The sequence below is a fragment of the Rattus norvegicus genome, chromosome 17, assembly GCF_036323735.1.
Source record: "Rattus norvegicus strain BN/NHsdMcwi chromosome 17, GRCr8, whole genome shotgun sequence".
Lineage (NCBI taxonomy): Eukaryota > Metazoa > Chordata > Mammalia > Rodentia > Muridae > Rattus > Rattus norvegicus.
This window is the reverse complement of record NC_086035.1, coordinates 54469917-54484288: the sequence shown is the minus strand read 5'-3', so window position 1 is coordinate 54484288 and position 14372 is coordinate 54469917.

The window sequence follows — 14372 nt, the reverse complement described above, 5'->3', positions numbered from 1 at the left end:
GTGGGATTGCAGACTGGTAAAACCATTCTGGAAATCAGTCTGGAGGTTCCTCAGAAAATTGGACATTGAACTGCCTGAGGATCCAGCTATACCTCTCTTGGGCATATACCCAAAAGATGCCTCAACATATAAAAGAGACACGTGCTCCACTATGTTCATCGCAGCCTTATTTATAATAGCCAGAAAATGGAAAGAACCCAGATGCCCTTCAACAGAGGAATGGATACAGAAAATGTGGTACATCTACACAATGGAATATTACTCAGCTATCAAAAACAACGAGTTTATGAAATTCGTAGGCAAATGGTTGGAACTGGAAAATATCATCCTGAGTGAGCTAACCCAATCACTGAAAGACATACATGGTATGCACTCATTGATAAGTGGCTATTAGCCCAAATGCTTGAATTACCCTAGATCCCTAGAACAAACGAAACTCAAGACGAATGATCAAAATGTGAATGCTTCACTCCTTCTTTAAATGAGGAAAAAGAATACCCTTGGCAGGGAAGGGAGAGGCAAAGATTAAAACAGAGACTGAACGAACACCCATTCAGAGCCTGCCCCACATGTGGCCCATACATATACAGCCACCCAATTAGACAAGATGGATGAAGCAAAGAAGTGCAGACCGACAGGAGCCGGATGTAGATCGCTCCTGAGAGACACAGCCAGAATACAGCAAATATAGAGGCGAATGCCAGCAGCAAACCACTGAACTGAGAATAGGTCCCCTATTGAAGGAATCAGAGAAAGAACTGGAAGAGCTTGAAGGGACTCGAGACCCCAAAAGTACAACAATGCCAAGCAACCAGAGCTTCCAGGGACTAAGCCACTACCTAAAGACTATACATGGACTGACCCTGGACTCTGACCCCATAGGTAGCAATGAATATCCTAGTAAGAGCACCAGTGGAAGGGGAAGCCCTGGGTCCTGCTAAGACTGAACCCCCAGTGAACTAGTCTATGGGGGGAGGGCGGCAATGGGGGGAGGGTTGGGAGGGGAACACCCATAAGGAAGGGGAGGGGGGAGGGGGATGTTTGCCCGGAAACCGGGAAAGGGAATAACACTCGAAATGTATATAAGAAATACTCAAGTTAATAAAAAAAATAAATAAATAAATAAAAAAAAGAAAAAAAAACAAAAGAAAGAGGAAATAATAATAAAAGTAAGGATCACAATTTAGCTCTAATAAATGTGACTTTATTTAAAGTGGTAAGAAGAGTGTAGGCAAGACAGGATGAATTAACAAGGAAAAAAAAAAATGGGCTTCAGAGCTAAACAAAGAATTCACAGCTGAGGAATGCCGAATGGCTGAGAAACACCTAAAGAAATGTTCAACATCTTTAGTCATAAGGGAAATGAAAATCAAAACAACCCTGAGATTTCACCTCACACCAGTGAGAATGGCTAAGATCAAAAACTCAGGGGACAACAGATGCTGGCAAGGATGTGGAGGAAGAGGAACACTCCTCCATTGTTGGTGGGATTGCAAACTGGTACAACCATTCTGGAAATCAGTCTGGAGGTTCCTCAGAAAATTGGACATTGAACTGCCTGAGGATCCAGCTATACCTCTCTTGGGCATATACCCAAAAGATGCCCCAACATATAAAAAAGACACGTGCTCCACTATGTTCATTGCAGCCTTATTTATAATAGCCAGAAGCTGGAAAGAACCCAGATGCCCTTCAACAGAGGAATGGATACAGAAAATGTGGTACATCTACACAATGGAATATTACTCAGCCATCAAAAACAACGACTTTATGAAATTCATAGGCAAATGGTTGGAACTGGAAAATATCATCCTGAGTGAAATAACCCAATCACAGAAAGACATCATGGTATGCATTCATTGATAAGTGGCTATTAGCCCAAATGCTTGAATTACCCTAGATGCCTAGAACACATGAAACTCAAGACGGATGATCAAAATGTGAATGCTTCACTCCTTCTTTAAAAGGGGAACAAGAATACCCTTGGCAGGGAAGAAAGAGGCAAAGATTGAAACAGAGACTGAAGGAACACCCATTCAGAGTCTGCCCCACAAGTGGCCCATACATATACAGCCACCCAATTAGACAAGATGGATGAAGCAAAGAACTGCAGACCGACAGGAGCCGGATGTAGATCGCTCCTGAGAGACACAGCCAGAATACAGCAAATACAGAGGCGAATGCCAGCAGCAAACCACTGAACTGAGAATAGGACCCCCGTTGAAGGAATCAGAGAAAGAACTGGAAGAGCTTGAAGGGGCTCGAGACCCCATATGTACAACAATGCCAAGCAACCAGAGCTTCCAGGGACTAAGCCACTACCCAAAGACTATACATGGACTGACCCTGGACTCTGACCTCATAGGTAGCAATGAATATCCTAGTAAGAGCACCAGTGGAAGGGGAAGCCCTGGGTCCTGCTAAGACTGAACCCCCAGTGAACTAGACTGGTGGGGGGAGGGCGGCAATGGGGGGAGGGTTGGGAGGGGAACACCCATAAGGAAGGGGAGGGGGGAGGGGGATGTTTGCCCGGATACCGGGAAAGGAAATAACACTCGAAATGTATATAAGAAATACTCAAGTTAATAAAAAATAAAAAAAAAAGAAAAATATAGTTGAAGAAGCAAAAGAGAAAAATCTGTAGGACATTGGTAGTATACAATCAGCCACCTAAACCTGAAACTAATAAATGACATAGACTAATGAGGAGAGCACGTCAAAGCACTATTAAGTAGGCCTGCATCACAAATAAGAAACAATGCCTTCCATAAACTGTGGGAACAGATAAATTCCCGAGTGAATGCACATTGACACGAGCACAGCTATGTCCAGGACCCCAGGGTCAAAGACTCCCAGGTCAGGATCAGAGAAATGGCAACCAAGCCTTCTACTGTTGTGTATATGGATAATGACAGGGTGTGCAGAATATACAGACAGCAGCCTCCTCATTCTGATTGGTTATAGCCTGATTCTGCTCTACTGTAGAGACTTCCTACTGAGAGTAGCTAAACCTGACTCCTCATTCAGCTGTATGCAATTAACCTGCCTCTTCCATTCATACATATGAAATAAAAACAGTAGAGTTCCCAGGCTTCTGGAACATCTCCATGAAAGCACAAACACCACTGGAGCCCAGATTATCTGTAGGTGAAGCTGAGGTTTCTTCATTTCTGTCTGGCCCCAGTCAGGTCTACTCACTCCAAAGCTATGCAGTTCACACCAACAAACCAAAAGCCGATATGAAAACAAACATTTCAAAACCAACAGAAGCAGCACAAATGGGATGATAAATAAATTAAATAAATGAATAAATGTATATTATGTTACTTCACTCAACAAGTTAAAGATTGAATAGAAAAACCATTCTCTCAGAAGTTAATTCACTCAATGAGCACTGATTAAATTAAAAACCTTTCTCTCAGAATAAGTTCAGATCTGAATTAAGAAATGCTAAACAGAAGTCTGAGACCTGGCTAGACATGGGAGTAGAGGCACAGAGAAGGAAGGAACCACAGAGGCTAGCATTTCAGGAAGGTACTACTTTGGAGGTAAGTGGTACTGCTTTCTTGAAAGCAATAGTTGTATTTTATAGTCTCGGTGGTAATGGGAAATAAGAAATGTTTAGCAGTGAAAATTAAAGGCCTTCAGAAAAAAAACCTCAAAGTCAGAAGACATGCAAACTGTTTCCAGAAAAGGCACCATTTTATAATTATACTGTGTTATAAAATCAAAAGAGTATTCTTAAGATACATAATAAGTCACTTAAAGCTATCACTACCTGCCTACTCTTGGGGTCTTTTTTCCTTTTTTGTCATAAGAGAAAAGGTTAAAAAAATTATTCCAGAGCTGGAGGAATGGCTGTGTGGCTAAGAGCACTTGTAGAGGCCCCGAGTGTGGTTCCCAACATCTACATCAGATGCTAATGACCACCTATAAGTCCAGCTCCAGGGACTCCATTATCCTCGTCTGGCCTCTATCAGTACTTGAATGCTTGTGAGATATATACAAGCACAGATATTTATATAACAACAATAAATGATTAAATAATTAGAAATAATTCCCCAAACCAAACATTCAATCCAGGCATGTTGTATCACGTCTGCATTTCTAATGCTTAGGAAGCTCAAGCAGAAATATCAAAAGTCCCAAGTCAGCCTGGGCTACACAATAAGCTTGAGGCCAAAATGTGCTATAGGATGAGACTCTGTGTCACCCCTGTCCAGGAAGCAATATTCCAAAATACAAAAGAATATAGTAACAGTAGTAGTAGTAATATGATAGCATACAGTATCCAGACAAGTTGGCACTATGAGAAAACAAGAGACGTACAGAAAACCAAACAGGATCATAGAATAAATTAAGTATATCATGTTATAGGTCAAACACTAAACATTCAAAAAAATAAAGTATATTGAATGTTTCGAGAGAGAAGACACAACTGACATATAAAGGATAACCACTGATTTCTTTCCAGTGGAAAATTCAGTGAGAAAGGCATGAGTCTCTTTCAAGTTCTGAAAGATTATAACTGCCAGCCCAGACTGCTATATGATGACATGATGTAGCAGATAGAAAAACTTTTCATGAGAAAGGCAGGCTAGAGCAATGTATGCCTCTATGCCTGCACTATGGAAGATACTGGAATGAAAACTTCAAATAGAAGAGAATGCTACGTACATCTAAGAAGCTGCAGAATAAGCATTAAGGATGCTAAGACATTTGTTAACCAAATGAAGGCCAAGAAATACCACAAAATAAAAAAAATGGTGGGAATTAACGCATGCCTTTCATTAATAGCTCTGAATATCTATCAATAGACTCAATTGTCTACTCAAAAGTGCTGATGAGCAGATTGGATCAGAAAATAGGACCCATCTTTTTGCTGCCTTCAAGTAACACTCTTCACATCTAAAGACAGGTGAAAAGATTGGCCAAGTTATTCCAATAAAATGAAGTCATTATTTCCATATCTTCAATCGACACAATTCAGTCAAAATAAGCTTACCTCATACAGAGTATGGGAACAATCCCTCAATAAAACATTGACACTGAACACAGATATACCCAATATTTTAAAACAAATACTAGAGTTAGAGTCACAAATTAACATAGCACAGTAATAGTAGGCGCCTTCATTATCCTACTGTCACAGATAGATCATACATGCAAAAAATAAATTGAAAAATAATGGAGCTAACTGATACTATGAATCAAATGGACTTAACAGACATTTAATGAACATTTCAGTCAATCACTACTGACTATACATCTCCTCTGAGCAGTCCATTGGGTATTTTATTTTCTCAAACAGATCATATTCTAGGCTAAGTTTAAATAAATGTAGGAAAATTTTAATAACTTTCTATATTCTATCTGACCACAATAGGATTAAAGGTAGAGCTCAATAACAAGAAAAACTACAGAAAATATCCAAACCTATGGAGACTAAACAACACTACTGAATGATAACTGGTTTACTGACAGAAATCTGTGAAACGTAAAAGTTCCTATAATCAAAGGAAAATGAATATATCATATCAAAACCTGTGACATACAAGGAAGGCAGTGCTGTGGTTGCTTCCGCCTGCTCCCAATGGTCTGGGAAGACAACCCTTCAGACAGAACATGAGTCATCTCAGAGGTTACAACCTAAGAGTGTTGAGAAACTGGCTATAAGGTAAAGTGTTGCGGTTTTGTCTTGTCTATTGTACTTCTAAGTGTGGCCCAGAAGACCTGGAATCTGCATGTAGACCCTAGTATGATTCTGTCCCCAAGGTATTTCTAATTAGTAAATAATGATGCCAACAGCTAATATCTAAGCAGAAGAGACATGGGTGGAGTTTAGGGTTCCTGAGTTTGGGGGGTCAAAGGAGAACCACAAGGATAGAAGTAGGTGGAGAAAGAAGGAGAAGCCCCCATGGGTTAGGTGAGCCATAAAAATATGGCCCTAAGGGCTGGCCAATTGGAGTTAATTACAACCCAAATAAAACACAGTAAGCAGTAAGTAATAATATGCGGTTATCAATAGAACAGTAGATTCTAATAGCATAAAAGGTATATATCTGCCCAGCTTTTGTGTTGTTTAAGGCTTATTTTAAATATAAAGGTTGTGTGTATCTTTTATCTGGGAACTAAATGGTTAAAGGTGGAGTAGAAACCCTAGATTAGGATTACAAATTTCTACATCCATAAAGTATGGTTGAAGAGACCCTAGGATAGTGAGAAGAGATGCTATGACTGTGAAGACAGCTATGGTGAGCATCAGACACTCAGTCAACACAGCCTCAGCACCAGCACAGAAAAGGCAACTGTGCACAAGTGTGAACAAACCTCACACTACAACCCACTATGATGATCAGTGCAATTTTCAGATTCAGAACAAAAGAACCTCACTTTCATTTCTCATTGTTTGTCATTGTAATTTTTCTTTTTCTGTATTGCTCCCTTTTTCCTACTATATTGTATTACTCTCACTTCACTTACTTAAAAAGTACTTTTATTACTACCTTTAGGATTTCATACAATACACTTTGATAATATTCACCACAAACTTCTCTCTTTAACTCCTTACTGATCCACCAAACCTATCTCACTCACAACACTGTCTCCTATTTATTTTTTATTTAAAAACTTATCAAATCAAGTTTGTGCTCTCTATATACTTTTGTGTATAAGGCAATCCTCTAAGGTGTGACCAACTTACAGAAGCTACTAGTAAAGAAAGCTAACTCTCCTTCCCCTGGAAACCATCACTGTTCATAGCTTGTCAAGTAAGAGTTGGAATTCGAGAACATCTGCCCACGCCATGCTGCAACGATGAATTGCTTGATTTTCTTTTTTTTTTTTTTTTTTTCTGTTGTGTTGCTTTTTTTTTTTTTATTTTTTTTTTTTATTAACTTGAGTATTTCTTATATACATTTCGAGTGTTATTCCCTTTCCCGGTTTCCGGGCAAACATCCCCCTCCCCCCTCCCCTTCCTTATGGGTGTCCCCCTCCCAGCCCTCCCCCCATTGCCACCCTCCCCCCATAGACTAGTTCACGGGGGGTTCAGTCTTAGCAGGACCCAGGGCTTCCCCTTCCACTGGTGCTCTTACTAGGATATTCATTGTTACCTATGGGGTCAGAGTCCAGGGTCAGTCCATGTATAGTCTTTAGGTAGTGGCTTAGTCCCTGGAAGCTCTGGTTGCTTGGCATTGTTGTACTTTTGGGGTCTCGAGCCCCTTCAAGCTCTTCCAGTTCTTTCTCTGATTCCTTCAATAGGGGACCTATTCTCAGTTCAGTGGTTTGCTGCTGGCATTCGCCTCTGTATTTGCTGTATTCTGGCTGTGTCTCTCAGGAGCGATCTACATCCGGCTCCTGTCGGTCTGCACTTCTTTGCTTCATCCATCTTGTCTAATTGGGTGGCTGTATATGTATGGGCCACATGTGGGGCAGGCTCTGAATGGGTGTTCGTTCAGTCTCTGTTTTAATCTTTGCCTCTCCCTTCCCTGCCAAGGGTATTCTTTTTCCTCATTTAAAGAAGGAGTGAAGCATTCACATTTTGATCATCCGTCTTGAGTTTCGTTTGTTCTAGGGATCTAGGGTAATTCAAGCATTTGGGCTAATAGCCACTTATCAATGAGTGCATACCATGTATGTCTTTCTGTGATTGGGTTAGCTCACTCAGGATGATATTTTCCAGTTCCAACCATTTGCCTACGAATTTCATAAACTCGTTGTTTTTGATAGCTGAGTAATATTCCATTGTGTAGATGTACCACATTTTCTGTATCCATTCCTCTGTTGAAGGGCATCTGGGTTCTTTCCATTTTCTGGCTATTATAAATAAGGCTGCGATGAACATAGTGGAGCACGTGTCTCTTTTATATGTTGAGGCAACTTTTGGGTATATGCCCAAGAGAGGTATAGCTGGATCCTCAGGCAGTTCAATGTCCAATTTTCTGAGGAACCTCCAGACTGATTTCCAGAATGGTTTTACCAGTCTGCAATCCCACCAACAATGGAGGAGTGTTCCTCTTTCTCCACATCCTCGCCAGCATCTGCTGTCACCTGAGTTTTTGATCTTAGCCAATCGCACTGGTGTGAGGTGAAATCTCAGGGTTGTTTTGATTTGCATTTCCCTTATGACTAAAGATGTTGAACATTTCTTTAGGTGTTTCTCAGCCATTCGGCATTCCTCAGCTGTGAATTCTTTGTTTAGCTCTGAACCCCATTTTTTAATAGGGTTATTTGTTTCCCTGCGGTCTAACTTCTTGAGTTCTTTGTATATTTTGGATATAAGGCCTCTATCTGTTGTAGGATTGGTAAAGATCTTTTCCCAATCTGTTGGTTGCCGTTTTGTCCTAAGCACAGTGTCCTTTGCCTTACAGAAGCTTTGCAGTTTTATGAGATCCCATTTGTCGATTCTTAATCTTAGAGCATAAGCCATTGGTGTTTTGTTCAGGAAATTTTTTCCAGTGCCCATGTGTTCCAGATGCTTCCCTAGTTTTTCTTCTATTAGTTTGAGTGTGTCTGGTTTGATGTGGAGGTCCTTGATCCACTTGGACTTAAGCTTTGTACAGGGTGATAAGCATGGATCGATCTGCATTCTTCTACATGTTGACCTCCAGTTGAACCAGCACCATTTGCTGAAAATGCTATCTTTTTTCCATTGGATGGTTTTGGCTCCTTTGTCAAAAATCAAGTGACCATAGGTGTGTGGGTTCATTTCTGGGTCTTCAATTCTATTCCATTGGTCTATCTGTCTGTCTCTGTACCAATACCATGCAGTTTTTATCACTATTGCTCTGTAATACTGCTTGAGTTCAGGGATAGTGATTCCCCCTGAAGTCCTTTTATTGTTGAGGATAGCTTTAGCTATCCTGGGTTTTTTGTTATTCCAGATGAATTTGCAAATTGTTCTGTCTAACTCTTTGAAGAATTGGATTGGTATTTTGATGGGGATTGCATTGAATCTGTAAATTGCTTTTGGTAAAATGGCCATTTTTACTATATTAATCCTGCCAATCCATGAGCATGGGAGATCTTTCCATCTTCTGAGGTCTTCTTCAATTTCTTTCTTCAGAGTCTTGAAGTTCTTATTGTACAGATCTTTTACTTGCTTGGTTAAAGTCACACCGAGGTACTTTATATTATTTGGGTCTATTATGAAGGGTGTCGTTTCCCTAATTTCTTTCTCGGCTTGTTTCTCTTTTGTATAGAGGAAGGCTACTGATTTATTAGAGTTAATTTTATACCCAGCCACTTTGCTGAAGTTGTTTATCAGCTTTAGTAGTTCTCTGGTGGAACTTTTCGGATCACTTAAATATACTATCATGTCATCTGCAAATAGTGATATTTTGACCTCTTCTTTTCCGATCTGTAGCCCCTTGATCTCCTTTTGTTGTCTGATTGCTCTGGCTAGAACTTCAAGAACTATATTGAATAAGTAGGGAGAGAGTGGGCAGCCTTGTCTAGTCCATGATTTTAGTGGGATTGCTTCAAGTTTCTCTCCATTTAGTTTAATGTTAGCAACTGGTTTGCTGTATATGGCTTTTACTATGTTCAGATATGGGCCTTGAATTCCTATTCTTTCCAGGACTTTTATCATGAAGGGGTGTTGAATTTTGTCAAATGCTTTCTCAGCATCTAATGAAATGATCATGTGGTTCTGTTCTTTCAGTTTGTTTATATAATGGATCACGTTGATGGTTTTCCGTATATTAAACCATCCCTGCATGAATTGCTTGATTTTCATGCAGGTCTTTTTCAGGCAAATAGCTGTCAAGTCCAGAAAACTGCTTTGATCTTCGAACTCTGACTCTTACAGTCTTCCAGCTCACCCTTTCATGGTGGACTCAGAACCTTGAAAAGAAGTTGTGGTATAGATATCTCATTATGGCTGACCACTAGACAATTTGTGAGTTTCTACATTATCATCCACTACACAAAGAAAGTTCTCCAGTAAGGTCCGGGAGCTTGCAGTAATCTAGATAGGAGATTAAAATCTAGAGGACAATCGGCTGTCCATTTATCCAAACAGTAGTAGTAGGTTTACCCCCAGGACTTGGGTTCTTGCCCAAGTTTATAATAACAGGAAATTGTTTTCTTCTTGTTGAGTATTAAATACAAACCAAAAGCAGTTGGTTGTTCCTATAACATTCATGGTACTACTGCATTCATGGGCATTTCTTGCCACACTAGTTCATAGGGTTCACGGCAAGGTAAGGATGCTGCTGTTTTTTTTTTCCTCCAGTAACTTGCACAGTACCTTCTAGTACTAGTAAGCAAGTTATCAAGTAGTGAGGAAGCTTCTTGGTTAGAACCAACCTAATTTCTCCATGTTTTGTGATGAGTCTTCAGTAACAGGGTCTTACCATCAAGTTCTAGTGTGCATGCAAAAGCAATGGCAATATCTTTTATTGTTTCAAGGGTCTCTTGGAAAAACAATTTGCAGTAACATACACAAATTTTATAAAATTATAAAATTATGGGTTGTCACTTGATTTTTTAAAGAGCCCTAATCTTTCCTCTCCCATTCCTCTCCCCAGTTAATTCTCCCTTTCCATTATTCTCCCTTTCCCTTTATATCTTCTGTATTCTATTGTCCTCCTCAAGATGTTTCTTCTCCCCCCATACCAATCGCTTCATTCTGGTCTCCTGGATGTTACGGGTAGGGCACATTGAATAAAATATAAATATTTGACCATAAATCTACATAAGAGCTTCATAAGAGATTTCTGAGACTGGTGACTTGTCTTAGGACTTTACTGCTGTGAACAGACACTATGACCAAGGCAAGTCTTATAAAGAATTTAATTTGGGCTGGCTTCCAGGTTCAGAGGTTCAATCCATTATCATCAAGGTGGGAACATGGCAGCATCTAGGCAGGCATGAGCTGAGAGTTCTATGTCTTCATTTGAAGGCTGCTTGTGGAAGACTGACTTTCAGGCAGGCAGCTAGGGTAAGGATCTTAAGCCCACACCAACAGTGACACACCTACTCCAACATGGCCACACCTCCTAATAGTGCCATTCCCTGGACCAAGCATATACAAACTATCACATGATCTAATTCAGCATAATATTTTCCAGTTACATCAATTTACCCATAAAGTCTGTAATTCTCTTTGTAGCTATATAAAATCCCATTGTATGTAGGGGCTGTTTTCTCATTATCTATCATCAGTTAATGGATATCTAGGATGTCTTCATATTCTAGCTATGGTGAATAGAGTGAGTATGAACATACATATACACACACACATATATATGAAATATATGCCCAGAAGTGGTAGAGTTGGGTTTCATGGTGTATACATATATACACATATATATATATACTCATGTAAAATATATGCACAGAAGTAGATCTATTTCTAGTTTTCTGAGGAATTATCACACTGATTTCCACAGTAGTTGCACTAGTTTGTACTCCCACCAACAGTACATGAAGGTTCCCCATTCACCCCATTCTCACCAGCATGCATTGTCTTTTGTTTCATAATTTGGTCATAATATGAAATCTTAAAGTGGTTTTAATTCTTATTTCTCTGATGACTAAGGATAAACACTTTTTTAAAATATTCTGTAGGCATTTTAATTTCCTCTGAGAACTCTGTTAAGCTGTGTAACCCATTGTTTGGGTTTTGTTTTTTGTGACATTCAGTTTTTTTAGTACCTTGTATATTGTACACAATAATCTTCTGCCAGATGTGTAACTGGCAAAGACATTTCCCCCCATTCTGTAGGATTCTTCTTCAGTTAACAGTTGCCTTTTGCAGTAGAGAACCTTTTTTTTTCTTTTATAATTTCATGAAGTCCTACTTGTTAATGGTTGGTCTTGTTTTGAGCTTGACCAGAGTTCTATTGAGAGATCCCTCCTGTTTCTATATCATGAAGTCTACTCTTTACTCTTTGTTCTAAAAGTTTAAAAATTCAAGGTCTATCATGGATGGAGATCTTTAATCCTATCATGCAGAATAAGATAGAGGGATCAGTTTTATTCTGCAAAGTTATCACATTTTTAACATAATCCATTATTTTCTTGTACAATATTTGTTGTTTTTGTTTTTTAACACTGCTATAGATGTGTGAACTTATATCAATACCCTTAGTCCTACTTCATTGATTAGTATGTATGCTTTTTCACCAATATTATGTTGTTTTTACTACTATGGATCTGTAGTATAATATGATATGAGGGGTAGTGATATCTCTATCAGCGTTTTTATTATTCAGGATAGTTTTAACTCTCTGAGGTATTATGAATTTTAAGATTGTTTTCAACTTCTATGAAATATTACCTTCATTCTTGTTTTTGTTGTTTTAATCAGGATTGCATATACTTCCAACAGAACTCAGAGTAATCAAGCTAGATCTGACCCAGAGGCCTCTTTTTTGAAAAATAGCTCTCATAGTACTGGAAGGTACTGGGGTTATTTGAATGAAAATGGTTCCCATGAACTCAGGGTGTGGCATTCATTAGGGGTGTGGCTTTGTTGGAGTAGGTGCAGCTTTGTTGGAGTAAGTGTGGCTTTGGTTGGAAGAATTATGTCACTGGAGGCAGGCTTTGAAATTTTAGATGCTCAAGACAGGCTTAGTGGTTTACTGTCTCTGCTTGCTGCCTGTGGACCAGGTGTAGAACTCTCAACTACCTCTCTAGCACCATGTCTGCTGCATGCTACCATGCTTCCCACAATGTTGATAATGGACTATACCTTGAAACTGTAAGCCAGCCCCCAATGAAATGTTTTTTCTTTATGAGTCACTGTGGTCATAGCATTTCTTGACAGAATAAAACCCTAAAACAGATACTATGCAAGTTACCAATAATCCCATACAGCTGTGATATCAACAAACCACAAGAATTAGCAGGGCAAGATATCCCTAAAGGTACAGTAGTGATATTTATATCTGGCAACAATCAACAACTATTTAATTGGATTTAAACTTGACATAATAGGAGGAAATTCATGTCTAGTTCTGTAAACCTAGACAACTGCCCATGCCTGGTGAGACCATGGAACCTAAAAGATAGCCAACTACTGCCACTTTTTCAAATAGTATAATTGCTAATTGTATTCTTTGTTTGTTTATTTAAGACAGGGTTTCTCTTTGTAGAACTGGCTATTCTTGAGCTCAGAAATCTACCTGACTCTGCCTCCTAAGTGCTTGATTAAAGGCATTTGCCACCACACCTGGATTTATGGCTGTATTATTAATATTTGAACTTATACCTAATATATATTCTTATACTAATAAGTGTAGCTCTCACCTCTCATGAAAATAAAAAATAAGTAAATAAAATTTAAAAAAAAACTTCTTCCTGCAGCAAATGGAGACCATTACAGAAAGCCACACTGATTAAAATGCAGAGAAAAACAGACCTTGGGGTGCCCAGCACCAAGAAATACAATACAACCCCTACACCTCAGTTTCAAAGAACATCACAAAGGAAAAAGGAGAAAGATTGTAAGAGCCAGACAACCATGATGGCAGCTCTAAGACTGTCTATGTAAGAAGGAAAGCTGCATGTATGAACTCTCAACCATATGGTTACCTAAACAAGACTTGAACAATGACAATACTAGTTAGATGCCTATGTGGATGATCTCACAAGACTTCACCCTTAGATGAAGAGATACAGACAATTAATAGCTGCTAAGAGAGGGAGAGTCACCCTTCCCAAAAGATGAACTCTTTAATCAATTCCCCAATACCAAGCAGTCAGACCTAAGAACATACACATATGAGCAATACTAAATGGATTAACGAGGTTGTGGTTATATATGCATATGTAACAATAATAAACGAAAAGAAGCCATGAATTTGAGAGTGAGTTTGGGGGAGGGGGGATGGGACAAGTTATAGAAAAGACACTAAGGGTAGGGAATTATGTAAATATAACACACATTAATGAAAACAATTTAACTAATACCCCATGTCTTAATGTGCTTCCTTACAGAATACAGCATTTTACCATTCCTTAGAGCATCTTGTGTCTTCCTGTCAAAATGGTTTTATCTAGGAGGAAATTGCTATACATCATGTGCAAATAAACACACTTTGACATCTTACTTTCTTATTTTTATCCGTTTCTTTTCTTATCTTATTGCTTCGGCTAAAATGTCAATCATATTAAACAGGTGTACAGAAAGCAGACACCCTTGTCTTGCCCCTGATGTTTGTAAAAATGTTTCACATTTTTTCTCTGTTCATTATGATGTTGGTAGCAGGCTTGTTGTGTGATATCTTTGCTAGATTGAGATATAGGCCCTATAACCCTAGATGCTGCAGAACTTTTATTCTGAAACGATGTTGAATTTTGTCATCAAAGGCCTTTTTGGCATCTAAGAGATAATAATGTAGTTTCTAACCTTGGATCTGTTTATG